Here is a 9,829-nt window from a genome sequence, read left to right as displayed (position 1 = left end):
CACCACGCCAACCAACTATACTTTCTTTTCTAGTGCACATGGAATATTCTGTACAATAGACCACATATTAGGTCATAAAGCAAGCCTTAGCAAAATCCAAATCACTGAAATATTACAAAGCATCTTCTCTGACCATAAGGCCATAAAAGTGGAAATCAAGACCAGGAAAAGCAGGGAAAAGAAATCAAACACTTGGAAACTGAACAATACCCTGCTCAGAAAAGACTGGATTTTAGAAGACATTCAGGGTGGAATAAAGAAATTCTGACAATCCAATGAGAATGAAAACACTTCCTATCAGAACCTTTGGGACACAGCAAAAGTGGTGCTCGGAGGCCAATTTATATCAATAAATGCACACATCCAAAAAGAAGAAAGAGCCAAAATCAAAGAACTATCCCTACAACTTGAACAAAGAGAAAGACAGCAACAAAAGAAACCCACAGGCAACAGAAGAAAACAAAAAATAAAAATTAGAGCTGAACTAAATGAAATAGAAAACAGAAAACCAATTGAAAGAATTAACAAGACCAAAGGCTGGTTCCTTGAAAAAAATCAACAAAAGTGATAAACCATTGGCCAAATTGACAAAAGAAAAACAGGAGAGGAAGCAAAATAACCCGATTAAGAAATGAGATGGGCAATATTACAACAGACACAACAGAAATTAAAAAAAATCATATCAGATTACTATGAAAAACTAAAACAAATTTGAAAACCTAGAAGAAATGGATGAATTCCTAGAAACATACTACCTACCTAAACCAACACAGAGGTAGAACAACTAAATAGACCCATAACGAAAGAAGAGATTGAAAAGGTAATCAAAAAAACCCCAACAAAAAAAAAGCCCTGGTCCGAACGGCTTCACTACAGAGTTCTACCAAACTTTCAGAGAAGAGTTAACACCACAACTACTAAAGGTATTTCAGAGCATAGAAAAGGATGGAATACTACCAAACTCATTCTGTGAAGCCACCATATCCCTGATACCAAAGCCAGGTAAAGACACCACAAGAAAAGAAAATTATAGACCTATATCCCTCATGAATGTAGATGCAAAAATCCTCAACAAAATTCTAGCCAATAGAATTCAACAACATATCAAAAAAATAATTCACCATGACCAAGTGGGATTCATACCATGGACGGTTCAACATTAGAAAAACAATTAATGTAATCCACCACATAAACGAAAGACAACAATCACATGATTTTACCAACTGATGCAGAAAAGGCACTTGAAAAAGTTCAACACTCATTCATGATAAAAACTCTCAGCAAAATAGGAATAGAAGGAAAATTTCTCAACATAATAAAGGGCATTTATACAAAGCCAACATCCAACATCACCCTAAATGGAAAGAGCCTGAAAACATTCCCATTGAGATCGGGAACTAGACAAGGATGCCCTTTATCACCACTCGTATTCAACATTGTGTTGGAAGTCCTAGACAGAGCAATTAGGTTAGAAAAAGAAATAAAGGGCATCCAGATTGGCAAGGAAGAAATTAAAGTATCTCTATTTGCAGATGACATGATCTCATACACAGAAAACCCTAAGGAATCCTCCAGAAAACTACTGAAACGAATACAAGAGTTCAGCAGAGTATCGGGACACACGATAAACATACAAAACTCAGTTGGACTCCTCTACACCAACAAAAAGAACATCAAAGAGGAAATCACCAAATCAATGCCATTTACGGTAGCCCCCAAAAGATAAAATAATAAATCTTACCGGAAATGTAAAAGGCTTACACAAAGAAAACTACAGTACGCTTCTGCAAGAAACCAAAAGAGACTTACATAAGTGGAAGAACATACCTTGCTCATGGATAGGAAGGCTTAACATATAAAAATGTCTATTCTACCAAAAGGGATCTATACATTTAATGCAATTCTGATCCAAATCCCACGGACATTCTTTAATGGCATGGAGAAACAAATAAGGCATTACTGAAAAAGAAGAACAAAGTGGGAGGCCTTACTTGACCTGATTTTAGAACCTACTATACCACCACAGTAGTCAAAACAGCCTGGTATTGTTACAACAACAGATACATGGACCAAAGGAACAGAATTGAGAATCCAGACATAAATCCATCCACATATAAGCAGTTGATATTTGACAAAGGCCCCAAAACGGTTAAATGGGGAAAAGACAATCTTTTTAACAAATGGTGCTGGCAGAACTGGATATCCATCTGCAAAAAAATGAAACCACACCCATACCTCACTCCATGCACAAAAACTAACTCAAAATGGATCAAAGAACTAAACATAAAATATAAAACGGTAAAGATCATGGAAGAAAAAATAGGGACAACATTAGGAGCCCTAATACATGGCATAAACAGTATAAAAAAAATTTTTTTTTTTATACAAAACATTATAAAGAACGTAGAAGAAAAACTAGATAACCGGGAGCTCCTAAAAATCAAACACTTATGCTCATCCAAAGACTTCACCAAAAGAGTAAAAAGTCTACCTACAGACTGCGAAAAAGTTTTTAGCTAGGACATTTCTGATCAGCACCTGATCTCTAAAACCTACATGATACTGCAAAAACTCCACTGCAAAAAGACAACTAACCCAATTAAAAAATGGGCAAAAGATGTGAATAGACACTTCACTAGAGAAGACATTCAGGTAGCTAATAGATACATGAGGAAATGTTCACCCTCATTAGCCATTAGAGAAATGCAGATCAAAACTACAATGAGATTTCATCTCACTCCAACAAGGCTGGCATTAATCCAAAAAACACAAAATAAGAAATGTTGGAGAGGCTCTGGAGAGACTGGAACACTTCTACACTGCTGGTGGGAATGTCAAATGGTATAACCACTTTGGAAACTGATTTGGCGCTTCCTTGAAAAGTTAGAAACAGAACTGCCATGAAAAAAAAAAAGTAACAACTACCATACGATCCAGCAATCTCACTCCTTGGAATATATCCTAGAGAAATAAGAGAATTTACAGGAAGAGATATATGCACACCCATGTTTACTGCAGCACTGTTTACAACAGCAAAAACATAGAAGCAACCAAAGTGCCCATCAACGGATGAATGGATAAATAAACTATAGTATATTCACACAATGGAATACTACGTATCGATAAAGAACAGTAAGGAATCTGTGAAACATTTCATAACATGGAGGAACCTGGAAGGCACTATGCTGAGTGAAATTTCTCAGTTGCAAAAGGACAAATATTGTATAAGACCCTTATTATAAGAATTTGAGAAACAGTTTAAACTGAGAAGAAAACATTCTTTTGAGGTTATGAGAAAGGGGAAGGAGAGAGGGTGGGAGAGGGGTGTTTACTAATTAAGTAGTAGATAAGAACTACTTTAGGTGAAGGGAAAGACAGCACACAATGCAGGCGAAGTCAGCACAATTGGACTAAACCAAAAGCAAAGAACTTTCCTGAATAAACTGAATACTTTGAAGGCCAGCGTAGCAGGAGTAGGGGTGTGGAGACGATGGTTTCAGGGGACATCTAAGTCAATTGGCACAATAAAATCTATTATCAAAATATTCTGCATCTCACTTTGAAGAGTGGCATCTGGGGTCTTAAACGCTAGCAAGCTGCCATCTAAGATGCATCAATTGGTCTCAAACCACCAGGATCAAAGGAGAATGAAGAATAGCAAGGACTCAAGGTGATTAGGAGCCCAAGAGACAGAAAGGGCCACATGAACCAGCAACTATATCATCCTGAGACCAGAAGAACTAGATGGTGCCCAGCTACAGCCGATGACTGCCCTGACAGGGAACACAACACGGAACCCCTGAGGGAGCAGGAGAGCAGTGGGATGCAGACCCCAAATTCTCATAAGACCAGACTTAATGGTCTGCCTGAGACTGGAAGGACCCCGGTGGTTATGGCCCCCAGACCTTCTCTTGCCCCAGGACAGGAACCATTCCCGAAGCCAACTCTTCAGACATGGATTGGACTGGACAATGGGTTGGAGATGGATGCTGGTGAGGAGTGAGCTTCTTGGATCAGGTGGACACTTGAGACTATGTTGGCATCTCCTGCCTGGAGGGGTGATGAGAGGATGGAGGGGGTTAGAAGCTGGCGAAAAGGACATGAAAAGAGAGTGGAGGGAGAGAGCTGGCAGTCTCATTACGGGGAGAGTAATTGGGAGTGTGTAGCAAGGTGTATATAGGTTTTTGTGTGACAGACTGACTTGATTTGTAAACTTTCACTTAAAGCACAATAAAAAATCATTACAAAAAAAAAAAAAGAAACCCTATAGCAGAAAATGTCTGCAAGTCATATAACTTATAAGAGTATAAGATTCAAAATATGTATACAATTCCTAAAACTCAAGAACAAAAAGACCAATATACCAATTTAAAACTGAGCAAAGGACTTGAATAGATAGTTCTGTAAAGAAGGTATATAAATCATTAAGAAGCATAAGAAACAGTGCTAAATGTCATTAGCCCTTAGAGAAATGCAAATCAAAACCAAAATGAGATACCACTTCATACCTAATAGGATGGGTATAATAATAATTAAAAAGGAAAAATAACAAGTGCTGTGGAGAAGTTTCCATGCTCATACATTGCTGTTGGAAATGTAAAATGGTGCAGCTGCTGTGGAAAACACATTGGTGCTTACTCCAAAAGGTAAACAATTATCATGGGACCCACCACTTCCACTCCTAGGTATATACCACAGGAATGGAAAACAGAGACTCCAAAAGTGACTTGTAAACCAATATTCATTGCAGTATTATTCACAATAGCCAAAAGGTATAAACCCAAGTGTCCATTAACAGCCGAATGGATAAACAATGTTTAGTATAGGCATACAATGGAATATTATTCAGCCAAAAAGGTATGAAATTCTGATACACAATACAATGTAGATATACTCTCAAAAAACTATGCCAAGTAAAATAAGCTTATATGAACTACTTAGGATACACAAATTCATACAAACAGAAAGTAGATAAGAGGATACCAGGGCTGAAGAACAGAATAATTGGGAGTTATTTCTGAATGGGTATAGAGTTTCTATTGTGGGTGACAAAAAATTCTGCAAATAGAAACTGGTAATGATTATACAACTCTGTGAATACGTTTAATACTACTCCATCGTACGTTTAGAAATCATTAAAAAAGAACATCGAACAGGAAATCACCAAATCGATACCATTTACAATAGTCCCCAAGAAGATAAACTACTTAGGAATAAATCTTACAACAGACGTAAAAGACTCATACAAAGAGATCTACAAAACGCTTCTGCAAAAAACCAAAAGAGACCTAAAGAACTGGGAAAACATACCTTGCTCATGGATAGGAAGACTATACATTATCAAAAGGTCTATTCTACCAAAAGTCTTCTATAGATTTATTGCAATTCTGATCCAAATTCCAACAACATTTTTAAATGAGATAGAGAAAAAAATCAACAACTTCATACGAAAGTGAAAGAGGCCCTGGATAAGTAAACCATTACTGAAAAACAAGAACAAAGTGGAAGGCCTTACTCTACCTGATTTTACAACCTATTACACCGCCACGAGAGTCAAAACTGCCTGGTACTGGTACAACAAAAGATCCACAGATCAATGGGACAGAATAGAGCATTTGATATTTGACAAAGGCCTCAGAACAGTTAAATGGGAAAAAGAAAGTCTTTTTAACAAACGGTGCTTTGGCATAACTGGATATCCATCTGCAAAACAATGAAACAAGACCCATACCTCACTCCATGCAAAAAAATACGCTTAAAATGGATCAAAGACCTAAACATGAAATACAAAACCATGAAGATCATGGAAGAAAAGATAGGGACAAAGTCAGGAGCCCTAATACATGGCATAAACAGTATACAAAACATTACTAACACTGCACGAGAAAAACTAGATAACTGGGAGCTCCTAAAAACCAAACACCTACACTCATCCAAAGACTTCACCAAAAGAGTAAAAAGATTACCTACGGAATGGGAAAAAGTTTTTAGCTATGACATTTCCGGTCAGCGCCTGATCTGTAAAATCTATGTGATATTCCAAAAACTCAACAACAAAAAGACAAATAACCCAATTAAAAAATGGGCAAAGGATATGAAGAAGCACATCACTAAAGAAGACATTCAGGTAGCTAACAGATACATGAGAAAATGCTCATGATCTTTAGCCACTAGAGAAACGCAAATCAAACCAACAATGGGATTCCATCTCACTCCAACAAGGCTGGCCTTAATCCAAAAACACATAATAATAAATGTTGGAGAGCTTATGGAATGACTGGAACACTTACACACTGCTGGTGAGAATGTAAAATGGTACAACCACTTTGGAAATCGATTTGGCGATTCCTAAAAAAACTAGAAATCGAACTACCATACGATCCAGCAATCCCACTCCTTGCAATATATCCTCGAGAAATAAGAGACTTTACACGAACAGATATATGCACACCCATGTTCACCGCAGCTCTCTTTACAATAGCAAAAACTTGGATGCAACCAAGGTGGCCATCAACGGATAAATGGATAAATCAATTATGATATACTCACACAATGGAATACTACACATCAATAAAGAACAATGATGAATCCATGAAACTTCTTATAACACGGAGAAATCTGGAAGACATTATGCTGACTGAAATTAGTCAGATGCAAAAGTACAAATATTGTGTAAGGCCACTATTATAAGACCTGGAGAAATAGTTTAAACAGAGAAGAAAATGTTCTTTGATAGTTCTAAGAGGGTGGAGGGAGGGAGGGAGGGAGAGGGGTTTTCACTAATTAGATAGTAGATAAGTTTTTCTTTTAGGTGAAGGGAAAGACAACACACAATACAGGAGAGGTCAACACAACTGCACTAAACCAAGAGCAAAGAAGTTTCCCGATTAAACTGAATGACTAGAAGGCCAGCGTAGCACGGGCGGGAGTTTGGACACCATGGTTTCAGGAGACATCTAAGTCAACTGGCATAATAAATCTATTAAGAAAACATTCTGCATCCCACTTTGGAGAGTGGCCTCTGGGGTCTTAAACGCTAGCAAATAGCCATCTAAGATGCATCAACTGGTCTCAATCCACCTGGAGCAAGGAAGAATGAAGAACACCAAAGACACAAGGTAATTATGAGCCTAAGAGACAGAAAGGACCACACAAACCAGAGACTACACCAACCTGAGACCAGAAGAGCTAGACAGTGCCTGGCCACAACTGATGTCTCCCTTGACAGGGAACACAACAGAGAATCTCTGAGAGATCAGGAGAGCAGTGGGATGCAGACCCCTAATTCTCATAATAAGACCAGACTTAATTGTCAGAATGGGACTAGAAAGACCCCAGAGGCTACAGTCCCCAGACCTTCTGTTAGCCCAAAATAGGAACCATTCCCAAAGCCAACTCTTCAGACAGGGATTAGACTGGAATATGGGATGGAAAATGATACTGGTGAAGAAGGAACTTCTTGGATCGAGGGGACACATGAGACTATGTTGGCATCTCCTGTATGAAGGGGAGATGAGAGGGCAGAGGGGGTCAGAAGCTGGCCGAATGGACACGAAAAGAGAGAATGGAGGGAAGGAGTGTGTTTTTTCATTAGGAGGAGAGCAATTAGGAGTTTTTAGCAATGTATGTATAAATTTTTGTATAAGACACTGACTTGCTTTCTAAACTTTCACTTGAAACACAAAAAATATTAAAAAAAAAAAAAAAGAAATCAAATGATGTATTGCACCGGGCAAACCTGCTGCAAAAGACCTCTTTAAAGTGCTAAAAGGCAAAGCTATCACTTTAACGACTAAGGTGCACCTTACCAAGCCATGCTGTTTTCAGGCACCTCATACGCATGAGAGAGCTGGACAACGCACACGGAAGACCGACGAACTGATAACTTTGAATTATGGTATTGGAAAAGAATATTGAATATACTGATTGCTGGTGGAACAAACAAATCTGTCTTGAAAGAAGTACAGCCAGAATGCCCATTACAAGAAATAATGTCCAGGTTTGGTCTCATGTTCTTTTGACATGTTATCATGAGGGATCAGTCCCTGGAGAAGGATATCAAGCTTGGTCAACAAGAGGGTCATCGAAAAAGTGGAAGACCCCCAACGAGATGGATTGACGCAGTGGCTGCAACAATGGGCTCCGGCATAACAATGATTGTGAGGATGGTGCAGGACCAGGCAGTGTTTCACACTGTTGTACACAGGATCGTTATGAGTCACAATTGACTCAATGAGATCTAACAATAAAGAAAAGGATTAGGATTTTGAACATGCCAAACTTGATGTATCTATTAAACTTCCATGTGGAGAATCTAACAATCTGGAGTGATCCTGTCTAGAGATATGCATTTTGGAGTCCTCAGGGAGGGTGGACACTACAACTGTCGACAGACCAAGTGACAAGATAGGAATGGCCATGTGAGGAGCTGGGCGGGAGGGTAGCTAGAAGGGATTAATGAATGCTGAGGCAACAAGCTGCGTAGATCACAAACGGGCCTATGACAATGCATCTGTAGGCGCGGTAGCCCTATTAAAAAAAACACCACAGGAAACCTCTACATCGTTGCACAAATAATTATATGACATGAGATACGGAGTATAAAGAGAATCCCAGATGCCGTGAGGAAGAACAGTAATGGCCCGGAAGTATACTTTCTGAAGAAGTTACATTTGATCAGAGACCTGAAAGATTGGTAAAATCTAGTTAGCAGTCGGGGCTGGAGAGGGACAATTTAGGATGAATGGAACAGTAGAGACGACAGGGTATTTGCAGTTTCCTTATGATTGCAGTCCAGAGAGTGAAACAGGGAAAGTAATAACTGAAGTTTTAGGCGCCAGATAATGGAAGACTGAATAGGCTGCATTCAGAATTTGGAACTTCTCCTAAAACTAATGGGAATTCATGAAAGGATTGTAAACACGGGAGTCATTTGATTTATTTTTGCAAGGATATTCTGTTTAGAGTGTGAAGAAGTGAACACACAGAGAGGTCAAGATGGATGTGGCAAGATGCAGGCCAATGTCAGACTTCCTGCAGGAGGAGAAGAGAACGTGAATATTCATTCACTGTTTCTTTTTCTGTCTTATGGCTCAAACCCCAGTTCATGACAGCGTTTGCGATCTCATGCTTTGGACTACTCATTTCGAAATTCTCAGTTCTCTTAATTCTTCCCCCAAATACTACACATAAAGCTAGTACGATAAAAAATATTTTGAGTCTCAGAATTGCCGTGGTAATAAAATATATATGCCAATGGAATTATAAAAAATTTCCAACATTAACATTTTAACTTGTGTTTAGAAAACTTAGCAGTAAGATTTAATAGCACTGCAAATTTTTAACAACCAAAGATGATAAATACAGCAACAGGAGACCTGTAGCTGTGTAAACAGTCTACTCAAAGAAGCTTGGCTTTAGAATTCTGCCATAGATGCCATGAAAAAACGGGTGGATCTTGGAGAATGACAGTGGATTATTGAAAACTTAACCAGGTGGTGACTGCTACTACAAAAATACCACAAGAAGATGTCTTTAACAAAAAGAAATTTATTCTCTCACAGTTGAAAAGGCTAGAAGACTAAATTCAGGGACTAGCTCCAAGGGAAGGGTCTACGGGAAAGTCCTTGTCATCAATCTTACCCTGGGTCCAGGAGCTTCTCAGTGGAGGGACCCTGGGTCCAAAGTAGGCGCTCCTCTTCTGTTTCTTCTTCCTTGGTGGTAAAGAGATCCCTTCAGACTAAATTATGACATAAGGCTGGACAGTTGATACACCCCCGAGGCAGAAGAGTAAAGGTGTACTGCTGACCTTGCCAGCTTAAGGCAAATG

Source organism: Loxodonta africana, chromosome 3 (assembly GCF_030014295.1).
Source record: "Loxodonta africana isolate mLoxAfr1 chromosome 3, mLoxAfr1.hap2, whole genome shotgun sequence".
NCBI classification, from domain to species: Eukaryota; Metazoa; Chordata; class Mammalia; order Proboscidea; family Elephantidae; genus Loxodonta; species Loxodonta africana.
Note: the sequence above shows the minus strand (reverse complement) of the source record.